This window comes from Passer domesticus, chromosome 6, assembly GCF_036417665.1.
Source record: "Passer domesticus isolate bPasDom1 chromosome 6, bPasDom1.hap1, whole genome shotgun sequence".
Classification (NCBI taxonomy): Eukaryota; Metazoa; Chordata; class Aves; order Passeriformes; family Passeridae; genus Passer; species Passer domesticus.
In genome coordinates this window covers 1,376,561-1,402,897 of record NC_087479.1, presented here as the reverse complement: position 1 = coordinate 1,402,897, position 26,337 = coordinate 1,376,561, and the positions used below count along the sequence as shown (strand labels likewise).

The 26,337-nt window shown below is 46.9% G+C and overlaps 1 long non-coding RNA gene across 4 annotated transcripts in view; it reads right to left on the bottom strand.

Moving 5' to 3' along the window:
• Window positions 1-1,140: 1,140 nt before the first annotated feature.
• Window positions 1,141-26,337, bottom strand: part of LOC135302388 (uncharacterized) — a 32,905-nt gene continuing 7,708 nt past the window's right edge. Inside the window, exons 2-3 of one of the 4 annotated variants that reach the window (XR_010364030.1) lie at window positions 9,138-9,275; window positions 1,141-8,090 (exon numbers count right to left, since the gene is read on the bottom strand). This is a non-coding gene — a long non-coding RNA (uncharacterized LOC135302388). Of the gene's footprint in view, window positions 9,276-9,396; window positions 9,608-24,951; window positions 25,093-26,337 lie in introns of all 4 variants that reach the window. The other 3 variants (XR_010364031.1, XR_010364029.1, XR_010364028.1) reach the window with 3 other exon arrangements.

Sequence of the window (26,337 nt, the reverse complement as noted above, 5' to 3'; positions counted from 1 at the left end):
GGAGAATGGGAATGGGGCACCACAGACATTAATTCAGGGGTAACAGGAGAAGTGTTTGTATTTCTTTCCCAAATGTTGCTCTTAAGATTTCCTTCCCCAAGTTCCTGGTACTGTCTGGGCGGATCATTCCATGACCAAGAGTTTTTTCCAGAAAAAGCATCTCTGGCTTTTTCCTTTCTTTGAAATAGGAAAAGATGGAGTGAAGTGGTGAATTCAAATATACAGATTATTTTTAATTTTTTTTTTTTTTTTTTTTAAAGCAGATAAGTCATTTATAGGGATTGGTCATTAATTTCCAGGATTCTCATGGAACTAAAGAGTCATGGAATGGTTTAGGTTGAAAGGGACCTTAAATCCCACCCAGTTCCAACCTAGGGACACCTCCCACTGTCCCAGGCTGCTCCAGCCCCGTCCAGCCTGGCCTTGGGCACTGCCAGGGATCCAGGGGCAGCCACAGCTGCTCTGGCAATTCCAGCCCAGCCAGCAATTCCCAGTTCCCAATCTCCCATCCATCCCTGCCCTCTGGCAGTGGGAGCCATTCCCTGGCTCCTGTCCCTCCATGCCTTGTCCCCAGTCCCTCTGCAGCTCTCCTGGAGCCCCTTCAGGCCCTGCCAGGGGCTCTGGGATTTCCCTGGATCCTTCCCTTCTCCAGGTGAACAACTTTTCTTTGAACCTTGAAATGGATCAGGCTCCATTCAGGGAGATGCAAATTATAGAAGCCAAGATTTTCCCAGTTCTTCCATGTCCTCACCTGTGGAACCATCCCTGCCTCGCCTCCTTCCCTCCCCAAGGAATTTTGTACCCAACCTTTCCATCCTACGCTTCCTAATCCCCTATTTATCATCAGAATGACACAAAGGATGTTATTTTTCTCTCATTTTATTTTCCAGCCCCTCAAAGGCTTTACACGTCCTAGTCCTAACGAGTCAGAGACTCAAATCCCCCAGGTTTCTGTGAGAAATGGCAGCACAAATGGCTGTGCTTCAGCTTAATTGGGCACCTCATTAAATATCTGGATATTAAAACCCCTCAACAGCTCTGAAGTTGGTGGGGATGTCATTATGGCACATGTCAGAAGCAGGTTGTTCCACAGATCCCCAAAAACGGGATTATAAAGTTGCTGGGGATTTGTCCGTTGTGTTTTTCGTTTTTTTTCCTCCAGATTTTTATAAATGTTCAGATGTTGTGAGATTTTTTTTTTTGCGCCCAAACTTTTGGGAAGTTTGTGAGGACCACCAGGAGCTCTCCTTGCTGTGCTTTATCCATTATTGCACCCCCTGTTTCAGCTCTGCCTGATGGGATCCCTCATCTCTCCCTAAATAGTGACGTTCCCTGAGTTTTCCAAAGCCAAACATGGCATTGCATCAGGTCCTGGGCTCTTCTGAGTGGGGAAATGTTTGGCTCAGAAGAGGAGAAGGATTTAGTTTCAAGGATATGCTTTGATTTTCCGTGAGGGATTGGAGAAGTCTTGAAAGGAGGAGGAAAGGAAGGAAAAATTAATGAGCATTAGGCAAATAAAGATGGGATTTCCCCTTTTGTTTGCAGTGCTGCACAAATCTGCGTGAGCTGCTGGGATTATTAAGGGCTTGATGATTCATTTATCCAACAAACCAAACGGATTTGATAATCCAGGTTTATTCTGGGATCAGCTTTATTGTTGGAATATTGACTTAGGCCGTGAAATAAAACTGGTGTGAAAGGCAATTAGAGATTTGTCCATTTTTATTAGGTTCTGACTAGGTTTTGATTGAGGGAGTGAAATGAACTCTGCAGTTCCCTGCTCTCCCTTTGCTGTACAGGGTCACAGACACCAGGTTTTGGAGAATCTTGGAATTCTGTGAAGGTTTGGGTTGGAAGGGACCTCAAATCCCACCCAGTGCCACCCTGCCATGGCAGGGACACCTCCCACTGTCCCAGGCTGCTCCAGCCCCAGTGTCCAACCTGGTCTCAGGCACTGCCAGGGATCCAGGGGCAGCCCCAGCTGCTCTGGCAATTCCAGCCCAGCCCCTCCCCACCCTCCAGCCAGCAATTCCTTCCCAATATCCCATCTAAATCTCCTCTTTTCCAGCCTAAAGCCATTCCCTGTGTCCTGTCCCTCCATGCCTTGTCCCCAGTCCCTCTCCAGCTCTCCTGGAGCCCCTTTGGGCTCTGAGCTCTCCCAGGCTGAAGCAGATCCACCCTAATGCCCCATGAGGGGAAATCTTTGAGATTCCATGGCCAGGGGGATGGGGAGCCTCAATATTTGGGGCAAAATCCTTAATGGAGGAAGTGATGAAAGAAACGAAGCCTCGGGAGCAGCTGGAGCAGAAAGAAGGGCAGCAGAGGAGCCAGGATTGTGCTGGCTCAGCTGCTGCAGGAGCAGCAATTGGCACATTTTGGAGAGGGAGCAGAGCTGGGCTGCCGAGCAGACGTGCAAACCTGCAGCAATCTGGGTGATTTAGAGCCCACACTGCACATTCCTGCTGCTCAAAAGTTCCTGGGTTTGTTTCCCAAAGAGTCTGGAGGTATTTAAAAGAGGAGAGTTTACATAGAACCTTCCTTTTGGAAGGAAGGTTTAATTCTGGTTTTAAACAGCTGGACATGACTGTTGATCCAGGTCTGCTTCAGTGCAGAATTTGGGACTTTTTTTTTTTTTTCCCAAATGGGAAAGAAATTGCCATGAACTGGACCAGGATCTTCTTGGTGGTGCCCAGAAGTGGGACAAGAGAAATGAGCAGGGGCTGATCCCAGGAATTCCAGGTGGCAGAACTCCTGCCCTGGGCAGTGCCAGCCCTGAGCAGAGCCCAGAGAGGGGCTGGAGTCTCCTCCCTGGGACATTCCAGAGCCACATGGACACAATCCTGTGCCCTGGGCAGGGACTGGCACCAGTGACCCTCTGTGGTCCCTTCCAGCCTGATCCATCCTGGGATTAGCAAACCATGAATTCCAAATGTCTGGAACCATCCACACTTCCAACCCTGAGTGCCTACTGGTTTGGATCCCTTTAGCCCTCCATGGGCTCCTAGGAGTTAGGGAAAGGAGGATAAAAGGCAGAAGTTCACCTGTAGTTTATATTTGCTCCTTTTTAGCTAATTTCCAAACATTTCTCAGACTTTTGGGGAGTGGGCTGTGCCTTTTCCTTTTGGTCCAGAGCTGCTCCTGCACCCAGATCCATGTTCCAAAGTCGGATCCATGCACTAAGGAAAATATATTTTGGCCAGGGCGGCAGGAGGAGAGGGGAGCTCCCTCCAGCTCCCTCTCCAGCCCCATGGGGATGGATAAAGCTGGGAAATGAAGAAGAGAGGGTGGAAGTGAGTCCGGAGGAGCATCAGTCCCACATGGAACCGGGATCACCGGCATTCCTGGCAGGATTGTGCCTGCAGCTGCCACCACTTCACTGGCTTTTCATGGAACCTGCTGTTCTGAGCAGGGATCCTTAGGGATTTGCAAAGAACAGAAGGAAAAGCTCTTTTTTTTGCGGGGGCATAAACTGACTCTCCACTGAATCATGGAATCATGGAATTACCTGAGCTGGATTTACAGGGATCATCAGTCCTACTGCTGATCCGGCATGGGACACCTCAAAATCCCTCCCTGCTCCTCCTTTGTGTTCAGGGATGGATTTAAGAACCCACATTTAAAATCCCATCCTTTCCCCACCTCCTCCCTGCATCCTCCAGCGAATCCTGGCTGGCACTTGATGCTCTCCAAGAGATTTTCCTGGCTCTGCTCCTCAGCACTGGGACCTGGAGAACATTTCCATGGACTCCGGAGACAAACCTCACTTCCTTCCTTTTGGGAAAGGCACAGAGCTGCCTCTTGAAAACAGGAAATGTCCTATAAATTCCCAAAGTTCAGGAGCTTCACTGCCTTCAGGATTTAAGAAGGAACATCCCAAGGTTAGATGGGATAAACCCCTGCAACCTCACTCCTCCCTGAGCCCCGCTTCCATCTGGATCTGGTTACAAATCCTACCTGACGTTCCCCAATGGATTGTGCAGAAATGTGTGGTTGATCAAATAAATCCTGCTGGATTTCTCGCTTGGAAGAAATATTTACAAAGGCAAGGAAATCACAGGCAGAGGGAAGAAAGCAGAGGCTGCAGCTTGTCTTTGCTGGAGGCTGCTGGCAGTTTGTTTTTCAAATAGCAAATCCTGCCTTAGGCCTGACCAGAAAAAGTAATAAAAACTTCATTTTCGAGGGAGGAAAAGAGAAATAGGACTTTTAAAGCCTTTCACAGTTGTTGGGGTTTTTTTTACTTCTCTTTCTGAATAATTTTTCCTTTAAAGAGAACAGAAAATATAAACTCTGCTGTGAAGAAAGGCTGGGAGAGCTGGGAATGTTCACTGGAGAGGAGAAGGCTCCAGGGAGAGCTCAGAGCCCCTGGCAGGGCCTGGAGGGGCTCCAGGAGAGCTGCAGAGGGACTGGGGACAAGGCATGGAGGGACAGGAGCCAGGGAATGGCTCCCACTGCCAGAGGGCAGGGATGGATGGGAGACTGGGAACTGGGAATTGCTGGCTGGGCTGGAATTGCCAGAGCAGCTGTGGCTGCCCCTGGATCCCTGGCAGTGCCCAAGGCCAGGCTGGACACTGGGGCTGGAGCATTCCTGCCCCTGGAACGGAATGGGATCTGAGGCCCTCCAACCCAAGCCATTCTGGGTTCCAGCCCCATTGATTTGGATTTAGGGGAAGTTATTTCTAAAGCAGCAGCAGCCAAAGCAGGAAAATGATATTCCAAGACATTTCCAAGGAGCAGAGACCATGGATTTGCCACCAGCCCCCCTGAGCCTGAGGGAACAAATCTGACCTGGGCACTGGGCAGCAACACTAGCAGAAGATGGAGATTTGATTCCAGCCTTCCATTCTAATGAAAGTTTTGGAAATGTTGGAAGTGGACACAGATTTTGCCTCGTGTGCCTCGTGTTTCCCAGCCAACCTTGTGTGGGCAGCACCAATCCCATGTGCTGCTGCCTTTTGGGAATATGTTGAACAGAATTCATGTTCAGAGCCCATTCCTTCGGGATGAGGGCCATGGCACCAAATGCCAATGATCTGTTTGGAATTCCAAAGGCTCCTTCTCCCAGGACAGGCGGAATTCCAGGTGGAACCACCCTCTGTGGCAAAGTCTCATGGAATTCCGCCCTCCCAGATGTTGCTTTTTGCTTTTCTCATACAATAAATTAGTTTTTGGGATCTTAAACCACTTCTTGGCCTCAGACTTGCCATCATTTATTGACTGAAGCTCTGTTAATGGCTCTGAGGACAGCAATAAATATTTGCAGTCTGGATTGGCCCGAATTTATTGCAGAAAGTGAAAACCTCAGGTCAGCAAACAAAGCTGGTTGTTTATGTTAATCCTCCAAATTATTAATATGGGCAGACTGTGGTTGTGGGGGCAGAAATTCATTGTTTTCAATGGCATGTTTAAATATGTACAACGTAATACAATTAAATTATTCTTATTTAAATGTAATGAATAGTCCAGTGGAGTGTGTCCAGGTTATTCAAGTGGGTGCACTGACACCATGGGTTGAAAAATCTGTTTAAATACCCAAAGTCTGAGTTTAAAAAATCAAATCAAAATAACCTAAAATTAGATTTTTATATCTATTTATAGTAATAAGAAGTATTATGGAAGGGATAATGCTTTTATTCATACTAAAAATGAGCACTGTGGAAAAAGGGAGAGGACAATGTCACAGAATCCTGGAAGGATCTGGGTTGGAAGGACCTTGAATCCCATCCCACCCCTGCCATGGCAGGGACACCTCCCACTGTCCCAGGCTGCTCCAGCCCCAGTGTCCAGCCTGGCCTTGGGCACTGCCAGGGATCCAGGGGCAGCCACAGCTGCTCTGGCAATTCCAGCCCAGCCAGCAATTCCCAATTCCCAATCTCCCACCCATCCCTGCCCTCTGGCAGTGGGAGCCATTCCCTGGCTCCTGTCCCTCCATGCCTTGTCCCCAGTCCCTCTGCAGCTCTCCTGGAGCCCCTTCAGGCCCTGCCAGGGGCTCTGAGCTCTCTCTGGAGCCTTGTCCTCTCCAGCCTTTCCATCTACAAAACCAAACCAAGAAATTCCCCAAATCCCACTTTTTGGGTGTCTCCGTGTGCCCCTGCAGGCCCAGTTCAAGGCTGTGACGTTCCCCAGGCTCTGCAAACAATGCAGGAAAAATTCCAGAGGTCCCAAAGCAAGGTCAGATCTCCCCACAGGGTGATGTGGATGTGGATTTATTGGATCCATGGGGCAGAAGGACCAACAAGGAAAAGAGAAAGGGAGGAAGGAAAGGAAGGGAGAAGGGAGGAAGGAAAGGAACCTCTTATAGGATACTGATGGATTGAGCATTCCACAGGTGGAATTATGGAATTTTTCCATAGTTTTTTGCTTTTACCCAAATCTCTTCTTGCCTTTCTGGCTGTTCCACCTAAAATTTTCCCTGTCATGGACAATGAGGCTGCTGGAAAATATCTCCTGTTCCTGCACTCTGGCAGGAGTGAGGGATGTGGAACTACTTCCCAATTTTCTGGAATAAAAATTCATCTCTGGGCAGCAGCAGAGCTCGGAGTTCTGCCTTCCCAGGATATTTCAGAAGGCATCAAACAATATTAAACCTCAGGGTTATTTAAGCAAATACCAAGGAAATAATTGCTGGCAATTCCCTGGCAGCTTCCAGCAAGATTCCTGGGAAGTTCTGCAGTAAAACAAATATTTGATGTACAGAAAACCTGACAAAACCACAGTATTTGTGATGCCAATTTTGTTTTCTTTTTATTTTCTTTTCTCTGACTTTTATTTAAATTTAGTGAATAAATGGATTTAAATAAAATTCCCAATGTAGTGAATAAATGGATTTAAATAAGATTTCCTGTGTAATAAATCCACGATGAAGCTTTTTTTACTTGTTTATTTGAACCTGCTGGACAGGTGGAGTTTATTTTTCCTGCCAGGAACAGAGAAGAAAATACGCTCAGCCCGTTCCAAATCTTATCATCAAATAGTCTGGGATATTTCCAGCTGTGGATGGGAAAATTTTGCTGCTCCTGAGGCTAAAATCCAGCACAGGATGAGGGCTGAGGCACTGTGCAAGCAGCCAGGGAAATGGGATGTGATCCACAGGGAAATGTGGTGATAAATCCAATAATTATAGATTTTGAAGGAATCTGACTGGCAGACTTGTCCCACGAAATCCTCCTGTCCCAAAAGGGGGTCAGGCTCTGGAATCTCCACTTGTTTATCTGGCTGCTTTGAAATAAACTCTGCTCCAGCCAGGATTTCAAATGGAATTTCCTGGAAGTGTCCAAGGACAGGTTGGATGGGGCCTGGAAAAACTTGGGATAGTGGAAGGTGTCCCTACCTATGGAAGGGGGTGGGACTGGATGGGATTCAACATCCCTTGAGCCCAAACCTTTCCATGATTCCATGATTCACCAATTCATCCTTGTTCCTCTCCAGTGGGAATTCCATTATCCAGGTAAAACCAGCTGTATCCACCTGTCCACCAATATTTCCCCATAAAGGTCACCAACATCTTGTTAAATGGTTTTAATTTTGTGGATAAGGAATTCCAGCACCTTGCACAATTCCCTGCTGCCCAGCTGAAGAATAAAATGTTCAACCAGGTGGAAATTATGGAAAAATTCCAGAGTTCCCTTCCAGGAGGGGACAGCCGGGGCTCTGCTCCCAGGGAACAGGGACAGGAGAGGGAACGGCCTCAGGCTGGGCTAGAGGGGGTTTAGATTGGATATTTGGGAAAATTTTGTCATGGAAAAGCAGTGCTATTGTTGTCCCACCTCCCAAACCTGAACAAATCCATAAATTGAGATTCCAATATGCACTTCCCAAACTCTTGGACATCCAGAGCTGGGGGGAAGATCCTCATGGAATGAGAAGTGAGGGAGAAGTGCAGGAGAAGCTGGAAATTTAAACCTTTGTCCTTTCTGAAGGGCCACAACATTTTTGGGTGCTCCCAAGGTAGAACCAGGGCTGGAAAAGTTGGATCAAATATTCCCATTATTTTTGGTCACTTGGCTGCAAAATCCCTGGCTGGCAACAGATTCCCAAAGCACAACGAGGCTTTCAAACAAGGAATTCTGGAAGTGCCATTGCTCCCACAGCAGCTGGAATAAGGAAAAGCAGTGGGGTCGTGTTGGGGTTTATGGAATGCATTTATTTCCTTTCCTTAGGAATTTTATCTTTTTATTTTTTAATTTTTATTCCAGTGCTCCAGGAGCCTTCAGGATGCAGGAAGCCACTTCTGTACTTTTTGTTAGGAAAAGCCAAGTTCCAGGTTGCCCTGGCTGGGAGGGGTGGATGAGCATGGCAGATGTATCCCACAAATCTCTCCAAACTGAGAAAACCAGGAAGCTTTGGTAGCTCTTTGTTTCCCCTTTTCCCAGGATAACAATTTAACTGTGCTTTTCCAGGAGGAATTATGGATAGTCCCTGTGTTTGACTTGTCCCACAAATCCCTCCAAACTGAGAAAACCAGAAAGCTTTGGTTGGTCTTTTCCCCCCTCGTTTCCCAGGATATAATTAACAATTTAACGAGGTTTTCCAGAAGGTATTATGGATATTCCTTGCGTTTGATTTGTCCCACAAATCCCTCCAAACTGAGAAAAATTAGAAGATTTTGTTGCCCTTTTTTCCCTTCTATTCTCAAGACAACAATTTAGCTGAGCTTTTGCAGGAGGGATTATGGATGTTCCCTGTGTTTGACCAGTGAGCTTGGAAGGAGGGAGTCACCATTCCTGCTTTAATTTTTCCTTGGGTTTTCTCCCCCTAAAGTTTATATATTATTATGATTCCACTTCCCAAATCTGAACAAATCCACAGAATATTCCAATAGGCACTCCCAAATTCCTAGATCTGGGAAGAAGCTCCTCATGCAATGGGAAGTGAGGAAGAGGTTCTGTCACAGCATCCAGGAAAAAATCAAACAAAAAACCCACTGGAATTAATTCCATGGATGCAGAGCTGGCCACAGCTTCCATGGCAGCCTTTCCAACATCCCAATCTCCCTCAGCCCCAGGAAATGTGCATTATAATCTCCTTCTAGGAATAAAAATATCCGGCATTATAATCTGCTCATCCTCCCTTTTCATCCCAGGATTTGGGAGGGCGGAATAAAGCGAACGCGTTTTATACAAATAAACAAAATGACTCACCCAGTAACCCAGGATTAATCCAGAAAATTGCTATTCTGGGATGTGCCACGGAATTAAGGGAACCTTTAGAGAAGAGGACTTGGAAAGGTCGGGATGAGGATTGGAGTCCAGCTGCCAGGAGGACGCAGAGGAACAATTCTGAGCAGAGGTAAAACGAAACAGAAGGAAAGTTTTTAAAAAATAAATAAAAACAGGAAAGCAGGTGCAGGAAAAAAGTGGGATTTGGGAAAATTGTCCTCAGCAGAGAAATTTACACCACCTTCAGATATCTCAGGATGTCCCAGACAGAATAATGGAATCATTTCAGTTGGAAAAGGCCTCCAAGATCACCAAGTCCAAGCTGTGAGCAGTCCCCACCTTGTCCCCAGCCCAGAGCTCTGAGTGCCACTTCCTGGCATTCCTTGGGCACCTCCAAGAAACATCTGGAGCCACTTCTCCCAATGTGTTCCTTATTGATAGTGGAAAACCCCCTAAAAAACAGGTAAAAAATAGTTCTCTTTATCCCTTTGGATGAATTTGGAGCAACCTGGGATAGCAGAAGCCATGGCAGGGCATGGAATGAGCTGATCCCTTCCAACCCAAGCCATCCTGGGGTTCCGTGACCTTCCGTTATTTTCTGGTGCTCCAAAAATCTTGGGGAAGAAATGAGATAAAAACCCAGGCATGGCACATTTGCATGGGCAATTGTGTCCCTTAATTTACTGCTGTAATTATGATGAGAGCACATTAAAATCATGCAATTGCATGCATAAAGAGCAATTAGGGCATGTGGGGATACAACTGGAGCATTTCCACATTTAAACCTGGAATTTGTGTAAATATTTTCCACAGTTTTCACAGGATTTACTCATTTTACCCTCACAAGAGCCCACAGTGTCCTACATGATGCCACTGTCTTTATACTTGCATTCATATTGTTTATATCATTTATATATTTTAATTTTTAAATATTTTTAAATCTACATTTCATATATGTATATTTACAATATATATATGTATATGTATATGTATATTTATATTTATATTGTTACTAATTTTACTTCTATTTTTATTTTGTTTTTATTTCTTTCTTCTCAAGGAACTGAAATGCTGCATTTTCCCCACGCAAAACCCGTGGAAGGAAGGCAAATCATTCTGGCTTTCCTGGAAATAATGTGGTAAAAGTGAATTTTGGTGGATTTGCTCCTCCAGCTATGGGCAGTGTTGGGCAATCTCTGGTTCCTGCTGTTGTTTTAAAGTTGATGAAAAATGACCTGTTGATCCTGATCCTGGTGTTTATTTATTCCAGAGGATTATCAAATCCACATTATTCATTGTTTATCTGTAATTAGGCTGGAGCAAGGTTTGCTTCACTCATGTTTGCGCCCCATCCATTTCTCAAAGTGTCACCTTAATCTGCTGTAATTACTGAGCGCTTCACACTTCCAGTTGGTTTTGAAACCCATTAAAAATCTAATTAATGCAAAACTTGGGAATTCCTGCCTTGCTGGAGCCCTGGGCTTGGGACTGAAGTGGTTTGGCTTTGGCTCCGTGCTCTGCAAGGATCACTTGTTTATCGAAAGCTCGTCAGCCCCCGCAGCAGAGCTGCTGCTAATTGGGTGCTTGGACTTCACGAGCTTCCCAAGCAAAATAATGCCCTTGCCCCTGAGTCAACCAAAAGAAAATGTCTAAGAAGCTCTAACCAATACCTCAACTCTAAATATCATCTTCTTAACTCAAGGCAGAAGAAGCCGTTCTCAACATGTTTATTCAGGTACCAGTAGACAAATGGCCAGTTCCAGAAAATATCCCCTCAAAACTGTCACGATTGATTTTGAATCCAGTAGATGGGTAGAGTGTTTACACCAAATTTCTTCCTCAGGCTCCTTATGAACCTCAAGAATTAGAAATTCTTAGCTCAGTAAAAATGAAATTTTATATAGCATTTAGTCTTCCTAAGTCAAAACAAAATAAAGATAAAATAACAAATGGAACCTCAAATCACATTATATATAGAAATGCAACATCTTAGTACAATTTCACAGCAGCGATAGTGACACCATCCAACCAAGTGCATTACAATTGCCACAAATAATCTTTTTCATTTGTGAAGACAAAACTTAGCCCACCATCCCATCCAATGTCAAAAGAACTCCATACAACATTAAGAAGCTTTATTTACTAACACCCAGCATAACAATAATAAGAGAGCAAAGACACAGAAGGAAAAGATCTGTTAGTCAGTATAACTGGATTGGATTTCCACTTGGGCCAGGTCTGATAAAGTTTCAGCGTTTTTCCTGTTGGTCTGCTCCTGGCTCTGGTCACACTCCCAAGAAAGATCCTCAGAGTCCCAACACTCTGATCTGGATCTTGCTGCTCACAGAACACTGTGACCACAATAAAATTCATCTTCCCACTTCAAATTCCATCATCTCCTTATCCAGAGGCCCCGATTTTTTCTCACACATCCCCAAATGTCTTTCTCACAGCACCTGCAGAGTTTATTGCCCCACCCATGGCTTTGGTGTCCATGATTCTTCTCTTCTTCACAATTATTTCCCATGGCTTTGGTATCCAGGATTTGGTTCCTCTGCAACTGTCTCCATGGTTTTGCTGTCCATGATTTGCTTCCTCTCCACAATTATTTCCCATGGTTTTGCTGTCCATGATTTGGTTCCTCTCCACAATTATTTCCCTACATCTCTGCCTTATCCAGGAGCAGCAAGCTCAGCTTTCCACCTTTCACTCTGTTCTTGGCCAGCACCTCAAAACTCAAAAGTCCTGTTGTTCTCACCTCTCCAGAGAGTTTTTTCCCTCCTCTGGCCAAAATTCCAGCTTGTAGCCAACTTATTTCCATGGGATCATGATCAGCAGGGATCAAAATAAACGGATGGTCTCTCCTAAAATTTGGGAACAGCCCCCCAAGTCCTCCTTAGCAGCTGAAGGAGAATCACAGAACCATGGAATGGTTTGGGTTGGAAGGGACCTCAAAGCTCATCCTGTTCTACCCCAGCCATGGGCAGAGACACCTCCCACTGTCCCAAGTTGCTCCAAATCCTGTCCAACCTGGCCTTGGACATTCCCAGGTCTTTTCCAACCTTGATGATCCTAAGATTCCATGATTCCAACATCACTTCCGTGTGCAGAAGTGGTTGTGGGAAACCAGACCTGACACTGTTGGCACAATCCTGGGAATTAGGATGGAGTGAGGTTGGGTTGATGAAGCCACTCTATCACAGCAGGACAGGGGAAAGGGAAAAAAAGGAGGAAAAAACTCATTTTGAGATTCTTGGAGTTGTCCTGTGCAGGGCCAGGAGTTGGACTTGATGGTCCTTGTGAATCCCTTCCAACTCAGGATATTCCATATTTAGGGAGAGAGTGATTTCCTAGGACACATCACTGATTCCAGGCACTGCTGGGCTCTAGAAGGGACTCAGTGCTGACAGAGCAACCTGAAAATCCTTTTAAATTCTTGTTTTCCCTGATTAAACTGATTCTCACAGTGGATAAACACAAAATGTTGGGGAAAAAAGTCTATTTCAGCTGATTTCTGGATGAAGAGTTGCTCAGCTACCGTGGTGTTGTGTCCCAAAGGTCCCAGAGAATTAAACAGATTGCATTCCAAAATATTTTGCCTGGAAAAGGCATCAAAGTTGGCGTTGTTAGCACTGCTGTATCCTTTAGTGTGGGGTTCCAGATCCTTTCCAGGTGTTCTAGAAAGTAAAACAAGAGATTAAAAATAAAATTTGATTGGAGCCCGTATCACCAAAAAATTGGTGTTGAGGATTTGGAAGGACTGGGAAGAAATATCACAGCTGGTCCAGGAATTTTAACTGGTGTCAAGTGATCGGTTCATGCCAAGGAGTGGGGATCTGGGAGAGAAAAAGGTCAAAATTTAGGGAAGACAGGCAGAGCTTTAGTCTTATTCCATGATTTTTTTCCAGGTGTCTCCCAAATGATGAGGAGAATCATGGTTGGAGCCTCTCTGCTCTGGAGCCAGGCTGGGAGAGCCGGGAATGTTCCCCTGGAGAAGGGAAGGATCCAGAGAGAGCTGAGAGCCCCTGGCAGGGCCTGAAGGGGCTCCAGGAGAGCTGCAGAGGGACTGGGGACAAGGCATGGAGGGACAGGAGCCAGGGAATGGCTCCCACTGCCAGAGGGCAGGGATGGGTGGGAGACTGGGAATTGGGAATTGCTGGCTGGGCTGGAATTGCCAGAGCAGCTGTGGCTGCCCCTGGATCCCTGGCAGTGCCCAAGGCCAGGCTGGACATTGGGACACCCTGGGACAGTGGGAGGTGTCCCTGCCCACGGAAAAGGGGTGGAATGGGATGAGCTTCTCCATCCCAAACCATTGTGAGGTTCCATGGAATTCTCCTTGGTGCCTGCCACCAAAGAGTTCTCTTTAGGGCTGTGTGGAAACCCCTCTGGGATGAGGCTCAGACACTGAAAATTCCCTTGTCCTCACTGGAGTTTGAACTGGAGCACATCCACTGGAAATCCAAGTCCTTCATGGAGTGGAGTGGTGCTTCCCACATGGCGAGGGAAATTGGAGCAATCTGTTCCCAGAGCACAGTCCTTAACCCAGTAAAGGGAAATAAAACCCCACACAAAGAAATTGCTACCGTTACAGTTGTTTTATTGGCAGGAATGAAATATCCCACTCCAGCTATTCTGTTGTTTGTTTTAAGGATAACTTGGTCCTTTAGGGAAGGAATTGGGAATAAATAAAGCAGATTTATCCAATGTCAGAGAATTATAAATCTTCCCTACTTAAGGAGAGTGAGCATTTGCTGCTTTTCCTGCAGCCAGCCTGGAAAGTGTCCTGGAGGGCATCACTCACAAACTGGACTTAAATTAATCAAACCCAAACTGCTCCTTCCATGGGAAAACCGTCCAACATCCATAGCCAGGAAGAAGCAGATTTTGGGATGCTTGCAGTGTGAGGAGCCCTGAGTTGTGGTGGAGCACTCTGGTACCCCATGGACCTGTTGGCAAGAAGGACTCACAGAGAATCCTGGAGTTACTTGGGTTGGAACAGACCTTAAATCCCATCTCATTCCATGCCCTGCCATGGAAAACCTTCCAGTATCCCAGTGTGTGGAAATTTCTGCTGGGAAAAGCCAGTGTCCATGAAGGAGACAGAGGAGTCCTGGAACTTCATTCCAAGAAAGGAGAGAGTCCCCTGGGGTTTTCCTCTCAAGGTTTCGGAGGTGCAGCCTCCTTTGATCCCAAACTCCCGCACATTCCCTCTTCCTTCCCCCGTTGCTGAGGTACCAGGAAGGTGCAGCCTTCCCCGGCCCCCTGCCCCATATTCCCCCTGAACCTGGCATTTCCTCAAAGTTCATAAACTCCTCCTTGTGCGGCCCCATTTGGCCAAACTGTCCAGGCTCTGGGATAAACCTGGGCTAGAAGTTCATCCCAAAGGTCAGAAACTCCCATTTGGCAGTTCCAGGAGCTGAACTGTCCAGGCTGTGCTACAAACCCTGCTGGAATTTCATCCCAAAGCTCAGAAATTCCCATTTGGCTGTTCCAGGAGCCGAACTGTCCAGGTTCTGGGACAAACCTGGATGGAAGTTCATCCCAGAGGTCAGAAAATCCCATTTGGCTGTTTCAGGAGCTGAACTGTCCAGTCTCTGGGACAAACGCATGGATGGAAGTGGGGACAGACATCCAGCCCCACCTCAAAGCCGTTCCCATCCATCTCCTCACCGAGGAATTGTTTGTGAAGACATCAATGCACATCTTCCTTATAGATCCCTCCTCTTCCCTATAAATCCCTCCTCTTCTTATTTCTCAATTTGCTTCACAAACCCTTGTTGTTTTTAACTTCACCTTTTCTGACAGCCTGGAACGTTTGGAATGCCCCCTCCTGACTTTTCCAGTCAGGTCCCTTCCTTGGGCGTGCCAAGGAAATCCCAAGACCCAGCTCAGCCTACAGAGCCAGTGCCAGATCCTGCCAGCCCAGAATCACCAGAGCTCCCTGTGGAGGAGCCATGGCTCCTGAGAGCTGAGGTCTCCCATCCTTTCCTCCTGCTGAAAAGCCCAAATCCCTGGGGTTTTGGGGCCCTTGGCCCACATGTGATGGATCCACCCACCCGTGCCCGGCTGTCCCGGCGTTGTCCCCTTGCCCTGGTTGGATTTTCTGCACAGCAAACCCCAAAGGCAGCAGCTCTGCTCCCTACCCCAGGGATTTCCGTGCCACAGAGCTCTGGCCATGGGCTGCTCTGAGCACACAGCCCTGATCTCCACCCCTCCAGGCTGAAAATTAACGGGATAAGGATCCCAGGCATTAATTCAAAGGGGGACGATCAAGCATCCCCTCAGGGCTGGCTTTCACTGCCATATCCACAGCATCTCAGCTTCTGTCACCAGCTTCAGGAGGTGTTTCTTTGCTTCTCCACTCATCCTTTCTGTCTGACCTGAATTCTGAGGGTGGGAATTCATGGACCATGGGCATCCCTCTGAATTCTCAGAGCAGCCACAATCCCCTGAAGGATCCCCCTGTAAAATGAGCTCTCGTCTCCGAGTCCATGGCCAGCACAATCCCATAATCAGAAATAATTTATTAATGACCCAATAATTGCTGAAGTGACCAGGAACAGCTTTGACCACCCTGCTGTTAGAAAACCACACAAAATTTAAATTTTTTTGTAACTTTAGTCACTCTTGTTCTCCTTTGTCCCAGGGGAAAAGGAATTTTAAGTTTCTTTTCTAAGGACTGTTCCATCCCTCAAGGTTTGGTGAGCTGAACATCTCAGCAGAGTGGGAGCAGCACAGAAGATCCACAGAAGATGACAACCATCAACTCCAAACATCATCCCTGGCATGGCCAGAGACACTTGGTCCAGAAGAGATTGATAAGAATGAGAACCTAATCAACATCAAAGGCAGAGGGATCAATAACCAACAGGAAACCAAATACTAAGAACTGCACAACTTGGGACCAATGAACACTGAAAAAAATGAATTTCTCTGGGTTTCGAGTGTATAAAATTTGTGAAAAATTGAGTAAAATGAATGCGTGATGGGATGATTTTCTCTGCACAACCTGGGCAGTGTGTGGATGAAATTATTTCTGTTGCACATCTTGGCCAGAATAAAGTAATGCCTTGATCCTCTAATCCTAAAAATGTTGGAGAATTTTTGTTTTTCCCACACTTTCGGTTACTCTTGGGTTCCACATCGTCCAGGATTGGCAGAATAAGAGGTGTGTGTGCAGTCAGGGACTCCCAATGAATTTCTGCTCCATTAATTATTCCAGCCTCCCCCACAGAGCTGTGTGCTCTCCTTCTGGAGTCGTAAACCCTGGAAGAAAAAATCCCTTTCCCCTGTTGTTTTTTCCACAAAATCCCTCTCTCCATCGTGGGCTTCCAGCTGAGCCAGAGGAAGTTGATCTGAGCACCAGACAAGAGAAAAAAAAATAATGTCAATTTTATTTTATGAAGAAAATCAGCATTATGGAAAAAAATATCCAGCCTGCCTGAACCTCATCCTCAGGTGCCCTTTATTTTTCCATGAGCTGGGAGTAGTGATCCCTACAAAAAATTCCTCCTGCCCTTTGGGACTGCATTAAGTGGTGCCTGAGCAAGTTGCAGCTGCTGCCTTGTCAGGAAGATAAAGGTCTGGAGAGGCTGGATGGAAAAGAATTGGGAGAAACTTGGATTCTGTCTGTGCTGGAGGGCGAATTCCTTCAGTTTGTGCCTTTTCCTTGTCCTTGTGTGTCTTGGAAGTGAATGGCCACAGCAGGGAATTGGTATCCAAATAAAAATTCCAGGATTTATCACAAAGGATTTGGATCAGCAGGTCCTGGTCACTCCTGCTGGGTCAGTGCCACCCCCTCGCTGTGGGGCTCAGCTCAGCCAGATTTGGTCACTTTGTGTCCAAAGAATTCCAACACCAGCAGGATGGGCTGGGAACATCCAGGTTTGCAGCCCTTGGCCTGCAGGATTCCCAATCCCAAACCACAAAACTCTTGTGCAGCTACTTTGGGATTTATCTCCATGTTGGAATGATCTCAGTGCTTTCACTCCCCCATCCAAAAGGGAATATTCCCAATTTTCAGGCTGGAGGTGTCCCTGACAGGGGGAAGGTGGAATACCAGTTTGTCCCAGTTTGCCCAGTGTTCAGCAGCATTTTAACCCTTCTGCAGGTGGGACAGACCAAGCCCTGCAAAGCAACATCCCAAAAAATGCCACTGAGCACTCTCCAGGTGACCTGGAGAGGAGGGGACAGGAGACCAGGGACACAGTGTCATGCTCACAGCCAGCATTGATACCATTCATGAATTAATTAAAAATTAACCAGGGAAAATTTCCCCATGGAAAGGGTGCTCAGGCCTTGGCACTGCCCAGGGAGGTTTGGAGTGCCCATCCCTGGAGGTGTCCCAGGAATTCCTGGAGGTGGCACTCAGAGCTCTGGGCTGGGAACAAGGTGGGCATCGGGCACAGATGGGAGTCTGATCTTGGAGCACTTTCCAGCCTCAGAAATTCTGGAATTCTGTGTTAATGACTTCATTGCCACTGATCAGACCCAATTTTGGTGTCTACAGTGAAAATTCATGGACACCAGGAGCACAAAAGCTGGAAAACTGCTGGTGGTGAGGGTGGATGGGTCTGTCAGGAGAAGGTGTGAGCGTGTCCTAGTCACCAAGAACCTCCATGTGACACCATTCCCAAGGAGAGGTCTCTTCCCTCCAGGAAAAATTCAGGATAATATTTAGCACCCAGATCTGGAAAAACTCAGCCTGAAAACAAGGTGGAATTTTTAACCAGAGGTGGAATTCTCCACTCAGATTTTCCATGGTTCTTGATGCCACTTGAAGGCCTGAAATCCAGTTTGGATCTGCTAGTGGGAGCTCGGGATTTAGCAGGAACTTCAGGTGGAAATTTTTGGGAATGGGCTCTGAGAGGGGAAGGAGAGAATCCACGCCATGGACCAGCTCAGCTCACATGATGGTTTTTAATTTGTGACCTCTGACCCCCCAAATGGCCCATTTTTAACAGCTTTAAATCAGAGGGATTTTAAATAATACAGCAAATATTGTAAGATAAAGACCTGTGATGCATTTAAGGAATCTGAGCTTTGAAGGACGCAAAACTTGAGGAATTTTCTTGGATTTCAGCAGTGGACAAAAAGTCAGAGCAACAATTTTCCTGAATATTTCAGCTCCTGAGGATTTTCCTTGGATTTCAGCAATATCCAAGATCAGAACAACAATTATACTGAATATTTCAACTCCTGCTTAAATGCCTCCATACTGGCAAAATTCCTAAAGGTCTTGGACAGGTTTCTGACCCTTTAACCTCCAACATTCCAGGTTATTTCCACAATATCTGGGTTCCAAATAATGAACTTTATTATTAGATAAACACCTGACTCCTGTTTTTATCCTTGCTCCTCTCCTGCACCAACTGTAACGTTCCTTAAAATCCCAATTTTCCACTCACTGAAGTGTGGCAGGCACGTCCCATTAAAAGAGTTTTACCAGGAAAATTATCCATGCCTTTAAATAGGTCATGCATACACTTAGCATATGTTACATTATTGTCCACGTGCAGCCAGTCGTGCCGGATAATTGAAAATTTCTGGAGTCACAAGCAAATAAAATCATTCCTCTGATCATTAATAAGCAGGAAGTGTGGGCAAAATGGGGTAAAAAAGAAGCAGGGGGATGAAAGAAAAATTAAATTTGGTGGGAAGTTCCAGAAGAGTTGTGCCCAATGGTCATTCCAAGTGCTGATGGAACTGATGTTCAAAAATGAAGGTGCTGCTGTTATCCCTGAGTGCACAGGGGAGGATCCCTTGGGATCTTTTGCTGCCTGCTTGGGTGGGATGGGGTCTCCAAATCTCCCTGGGCAGTGCCAAGGCCTGAGCACCCTTTCCATGGGGAAATTCCTGCTGTGCCCACCCTGAGCTGCCCTGGCCCAGCCTGAGGCCGTTCCCTCTGCTCCTGTCCCTGTTCCCTGGAGCACAGCCCGACCCCACTTCTAAAAAGGAGGACGAGGGAATTTTTATATGGGCAGCCAGCACCAGGAAAAGGGGGGATGTTTGAAACTGCCAGAGGGCAGGGATGGATGGGAGATTGGGAATTCCAATGGGCTGGAATTGCCAGAGCAACTGTGGCTGCCCCTGGATCCCTGGCAATGCCCAAGGCCAGGCTGGACACTGGGGCTGGAGCAGCCTGGGACAGCAGGAGGTGTCCCTGCCATGGCAGGGCTGGCACTGGGTGGGGTTTAAGGTCCCTTCCCACCCAAACCACTCCATGACTCCATGATTCCGTGGGCTGGAGTGACACTGAGACACTCTGGAGACACTTCCCTGCAGTCCATCCCCACCCCAGCAGCTGAAATTCCACCTGGATTTTATGGGAGCCTGGAAGCTGAGCCACAGCTGGATTAACTGCTGGTGGATATTCCAAACCTGCCCACAGAGCAGAGGCCAGGCTTGGCAGGAGTGCTGCTGATCCCACAAATAGCAGGAATTCCCCCGTGCTGTCCCACGTGGATTCATTTTGTGTGATTTCTCCATCTGACTGACCCATGGCTGTTGGTTTGTGCTGCTGTGAGATTTAGAGCCATAAAATAATAACTTTATAAAGCAGGTCTGGGGCGATGAGTAGGAAAACTCTCTTGCTTTTCCCCTTCAGGGTTTGTTTGACACAGCCTCGTCCCCCACTCCACTCCATCTGTATTCCAAAGGGTACCAGCAGAGCAGAAAATCATTCAGGATTTCACAAGAGCTTCATTTCTGGAAGGTGCCTCTGAGTTCCCTCATCCATGGCCACGCAGAGAAAAGGTTTTGGAGTGGCAGCAACAATCTGTGCTCACTTCCAGGGAGGGATAATCCAGAGAAAGACATGATTCTGACAGGATTCACTGAGGAAGAGCTCCCTGAGAGAGTTCCAGGAGGCCGGGGAAGAAATCGGAGCCACATTTCAACCAATCACCCCCCTAATTAATTCAGGAACTTCCATGGCCATCATCACCACAATCACCTGAATGCTGTCGTTAATGAGTTCATTAAGGTTGATGATCTTTGTGTGATTGTGGCTGCGAGGGGAAGCTCTGCTGGGGAAACTGAGGCACAAGGCAGAGGGACAGGTTTGGCATCACTCCAAGAGCGAGCCAGAAAAGAAGCAAGTTCAGGGCCACAACTGCACAAATTTATTTGTTTTCATCTCTGAGGATTGATGAGCAACATAATTAAACATCATTAATTAGGATTCCCTGCCACAGGATGAGGAATGCACCAAAAACCTCAGTGAGCAGCGCAACTCTCAGGGACCAATGCACAAAAATGTTTTATTTTCACGTGGTTTTGGGGTTTTGGTGTCAATGGGGCTGCAGAGATTTGTGGGAAGGTGACAAAAGCTTCTCCCATTCCTGATGGAGCCAATTCCAGAGGCTCCAGGTCAAGGCTGAGCCCAGCAGCAACACTGGCAGGATTTTGGGAATTAAAGAATGATGAAAAGGGGAGAATTCCATGGAGAACCCCAGCCTGGAGCAGGGTCCTGTCAGGACCATGGAGAGGGGAGCAGAATCCTGTCAGGACCATGGAGAGAGGAGCAGGGTCCTGTCGGGACCATGGAGAGAGGAGCAGGGTCCTGTCAGGACCATGGAGAGAGGAACCCAGGTTTGCTGGAGGATTTGTGACCCTCCAGGGGATCCAGGCTGGAGCAGCCCATTCCTGAAGGAAACTCAGGATTTTACACCACCTTCACCTGTAGGAGTGGGAGGTTTTAGTCATTTTCCAGGTGTGAAACTTCCACTTCCCCCAGAAATTCCCAAGACACGGAGTTCTGACTCTTGCCAAAGGAAATAATTATCAAGGCTGAACAATTTTAATTTTTTTTGGCCTTTTTATCTCCCAAGCCTCACCCTGCTGGAGGCAGCTCTGATTTCCCATTCCCAGTGGTTTTGGGGTTTTTATTCAAGATTAAAATGGCTTAGAGGGTGTGAATTAAGTCCTGGCTCCTTGGGAGAATTGTGCAAACAGATGAAGTGGGAAAAGTTCCTAGAAGGAGAAATGTGTGAATTTCTCCTGACTGTAAGAAGGGACCTTTATCCTTGGAGATATCCAGAAATAAACTGGCCTGAACTCTGGGTTGCCTCATTTAACTTTGCACTGCTTGGAGAGGGAGGTTGTGTCCAAGGAATTCCATAAATCCCTTCCAACAGAAATTAGGCTCTGAGTCCATGAATATAAAATCTGGTCAAAATCTGGGGATGGCAAAATCCTGATAAAGTTACTTCCTGTGGGGTTTGGGAAATATTAAATAACTCCATCAAGGATTAGTTCATCTTTTCCATGGCAGATGGAAAAGTCCAAGGTTGGATGAAGTTTGGAGCAACCTGGGATAGTGGAATGTGTCTCTGCCCTTGGGATTTAAAGTCCCTTCCAACCCAAACAAATTTGGGATTCTCTGGAGCCAAACTCCTTGGGACAAGTACCTGTTATATCCCAAATTTCTGCTCTGGAGTTCTTTCTCTGAATAATTCCCAAAATAAATCAGAACTTTCCAAGGCAGAGCATTCCTTCTCTGCATCCCAGGAAATTCCTGCTCAGCACACAGGACATTCCAGAGCAGCTGCAATCAGGGATGAATCCCAGCATCTTCACCTGTAGGAACAATTCCCTGTGGGAACAAACTCAAATGTTCTCCTTAAATGAGATAACTTGGATCTGCTCCATTTCCCTTATCTAAGAACCTGTTCTCTTATCTGAAAGATAAAGAGGTGTTGTAATTTATCTGAGATAAAACCAGGATGGAAATTATCCTTTGCTTCCCTTTGCTTCCACAGCCTTAATTACTCTTTCCTTCAGAATGAATTTGGAGGCTGAGCAGAATATTGAGTTATCCAATCAATTCTGGAGCTTCCCAGGCCCTTCCCAGTGTTATTTTAAATTTTTTATATATATATATATATATTTTAAACCCACCAAGATCTTGAGAGTGGTGTTTTTTTTCTCTTGGGTTTTTTTTCAGTACCAAAGGAGTGAAAAATGCAGCAAAATTAAAAATGCAGCTTCTCCTCATGCAACACTTGGAGATTTTCTTGCTTTTCCTATCATGCAGTTTTGCCTGCATCCCTTTCATTCCAGAAGGATGGAGAGTTCCCACTCCTGGATTCCTTGTCCTTGTGGAAAACAAAGGGAAATTCATCCAGTATTTGGGTTTTCTCGATGATCTCTAATTTTCATCCTATTTAACCCTTTTTATGAGCACACCCACATCAGCTGTTGGCCACTCTTGTTTTCTTTTTGTTCTTTCTGAGTGTACAAATTGGACTTTCCAGACATTCCCTGCTGGGAATTCTCTGCTTGTTCCCAGCTACCTGTGGGGTGTTTAATGTCCTGGTGGGAATATTTTAGGAAGGAATTCTTGGCTGGGAAGATGGAGAGGCCTCAGGTTTCCCAGAGAAGCTGTGGCTGATCCTGGATCCATGGAAGTGTCCAAGGCCAGGCTGGACAGCGCTTGGAGCACCCTGGGATAGAGTTCAGAGTAAATCCCACAGGATGGGAATGGGATGAGTTAAACTCCTCATATACAAAAATTTCTTTGCTCCTTGACAAAGGAACCACCCTGAGTGATGTTCCAAGCTCTCGGGGCTAGATGATCCCTGGGATACTCAGCCCTTTGTGGGTTTCCTGCAGGAATTTCTGCAGGAATTCCAGCTGTGGCTCCAGACTTTACCTTCCTTGGATTCTGTCCCAAATTCCTGCCACTTTGAACAAGGAGCACCTCAGCCCCACAAACAACCTCAAGTGGTGCCTCTTTGACCTCACTGAGGGCTGCAAAATCTGACAAGAATCCAAGATTTCTGAAAGGAGAGCAAAGCTGAATAATTAAATCAGGACAGCAAATTCCGAGCCCTGTGTCTCTGAAGTCTGGCTCAAATCCTAAATTTAACCCTTTCATCCCAGCAGCTGGGTGGAAACTCCCAGTTCTGAGTGAAAATAATCCAAACCATCTCTCGTGGAATGAAGAGTTGACCCATGTGAAATGTGATCTGTAAAATTCCATAATTATCCTCAAATAATTATTGTATGGGAGAGGATTTTTTTCCTTCTTTCTACTCCCACTTGTGCATTTCAGGAGGGAAATCCTCTTTATTTTTCTGCTTTATGAATAATACAGAAATTAGATAAATAATTGATAGGTTGTTAATGAAGTGGCTCGATCTGCATTGCCCTCAAAATGCAGGAATTTGGATAGAATGTCAAAAGGATTGCTAGGATATTTGATATTTTAATTTATTGGGTATTTCCTTGCAGGAGCAACTCCATGAGAGTCCATATCCCTGGCTCTCCATCACATCCATCACCAATTCCTTCCCCAGTTTCTCCAGGAAAACTGATGGTTGCAAAAATCCAAAATTCCCTTCATGCCGACACTGAGAATGTCCATCATGGGCTGCTCCTCCCTGCTCATCCCATGGGAAAAATGGGGAAATGAGGCAAAGGATGCTCCAAATAGAGCTCGTTGTCACCCAAGCTGAACTGAAACAGGTTTCCCTTTCGAGCCCAGCCTGCACAGATGAGAAAGAGGCATTAAAAAGGAGAAGGAAAAGCCTGACTCATCTGGAACAGGAATAGAAAAACATCTTGACTGAAAAGAGATGAAAAAGGAGCAATTAATGTCTGGAATTCACCTGCAAATCTCGTCGCTGCAAGCTATTATTGTTCAAATTATTAGGCAGGTGTGTGAAGTGCCTCATAAACTGGAGAGAAATTAACACGCAGATTTTGCAGCAAACTCGGTGCTTATTACACAATTACAACCCCGTGTAAGAGCCAGGGGATGTTCCCGTTGATTTCACCCCCACTACTCCTCGAAATGCACCTGATCCCAGATTCCACTCCATTTTAGGCCACTGGTCTGGATCAGGACAAACAATTGGGTTCAGAGTGCAGGGAGGGTCACTGGCCTTGGTTGTCAAGGTGGGGGCCATGCTTGGTGTTTGCCCCTTTGTGGTGGGACAGACAGGGGATGGGCAGAAGGTCACAGGCAGTGAAGTCACCATAGAACTCCAGGAGAGGCTGAGGGAGCTGGGAAGGGGCTGGAGAATTCCTGAGGGAGCTGGGAAGGGGCTGAGCCTGGAGCAAAGGAGGCTCAGGGGCCCTTGTGGCTCTGCACAGCTCCTGCCAGGAGGGGACAGCCGGGGGGTCGGGCTGTGCTCCAGGGAACAGGGACAGGAGCAGAGGGAACGGCCTCAGGCTGGGCCAGGGCAGCTCAGGGTGGGCACAGCAGGAATTCCCCATGGAAAGGGTGCTCAGGGCTGGGCACTGCCCAGGGAGGGTTGGAGTGCCCATCCCTGGAGGTGTCCCAGGAATTCCTGGAGGTGGTACTCAGAGCTCTGGGCTGGGGACAAGGTGGGCATTGGGGCACAGCTGGGACTCTGTTCTTGGAGCTCTTTTCCAACCTCAGGGATTCCATGAGGTTTAGACTGGATATCTGGGAAATTTTTTCCCTAAGTTTGTTGTCCACCCCTGGCACAGGTACAGGGTGGAGTCCCCATGCCTGGAAGGATTTAAATCCCTGTGGATGTGGCACTTGGGGACATGGGGCAGTGGTGGCCTTGGCAGTGCTGGGGACAAGGTTGGATGAACTTTTCCAGCCTTCATGCTGGGAGGACTTTTCCAACCTCAATGATTCCATAATTCTCTGAGAACCAATTCCAGGCCTCACCACTCTCACACCTTACACCACCTCGGTTGGGCATGTTCCAAATCCTAATCCAGATGCAGAGAGTCCACCCTGCTGGAATTTCAGTAACATTTCCCCAGACACCTCTAAGCTCCCTGCCCACAGCCAGCAATCATCAGCGACACTCACAGTGCAATAGCCCAGGGAAAATTTAATTTGCTCCTCTCCAGCTTCCTGGGAAGTGTGAGACTGATCCTTTAGAGCCTCCCCAGGAGGTTCCATCCCACGTAATCCAGGAGTCTCCCAGCATCCCATCGGCTCCGCTCAAAACTGGATTCAAATAAAGATATTCCTTTTCATCCTTAATCACAGTGGAAGGGGAACTGGTTCCTGCATGGATTTGGGGTTGGGAAGCAAAGCAGGATTGGGTGGTGCTGGATCCCCTGGCCCATGACCACTCCAAAGAAATTCCATGCCTGTAGAAACATCTCCACCTGATAAAATTCACCCTGTGTTTAATGTGGAGTGGCTGCAGTGAGGAGCTCCAGGAACAATTTAATTGTTTCCCCCTGAGGGATGGAGAATGGAGAGGTTCCAGTGGGATTTCCTTTTATTCAGGGAAATAAACTCACTTTGATTGCCTTATTCCAAAGAATTCCCAAGCTTCATTTCCATACTGCAACAGGGGCAGCTTCAGCAGCATGAGTGCTGTGGGTTGATAATCTCATTTACCTTCACAAGAATTCCCTTTTCCCTGATTTTCCTGATGATAATGCAAAAGACACTCATTATTTTTGGGATGTCAGCCATTCTGGAGTTATCCTTGTCCACTCCTTGATTGTCCAACAGCCAGCCTTTGGGAAGAAGCACATTTTTCATGTAGTTTCTTGACGATTTCCAGAAGGGAAAATTCAAATTTCATTGCCATTGTTGTGGCCGCCCAATGGATCGAGCAGCCTCGTTTGTCACTGGTTAATTAAATGTGACCCATTTCTTTCCCATTCTCCCCAGGGATTCGCTGTTCCCATGCCAGGGAATGTTGGCACAGCAGGGCATGAGTTAGTTTTGATTATTTGACACCACAGGGCTGAGTTTTGCAGCCAGAGCTGGGGAAGAACACACAGAACCAGGAACAGGAACATCCACACCCTGCTGAGGAACAGCAGCACCGTGGTCAGCAGCCAAATCCTGAACAATTCCATCCTTCTGTGGCAGCCTTTGGAATGAGATGAACTCCAAGGGCCCATCCAAGCCAAACCAGTCTGGGATTCTGTGGTCCCATAACCCAGCTCCAGGCAGGTGTTGGGGGGTGAAAGCGACTCTGAGGACATCGAGGCCTCCCAGGAGTTATAAAAATGATGGAGAGGGAATTTTTCATGGGTATGGAGTGATAGGAAAAGGGGGAATGATTTAAACTAAAAGAGTCTGGGTTAGATGGGATATTGGGAAGGAATTCCTGGCTGGGAGGGTGGAGAGGAGCTGGGATGAAATTCCCAGAGCAGCTGTGGCTACCCCTGGATCCCTGGCAGTGCCCAAGGTCAGGCTGGAGCAGCCTGGGACAATGGGAGGTGTCCC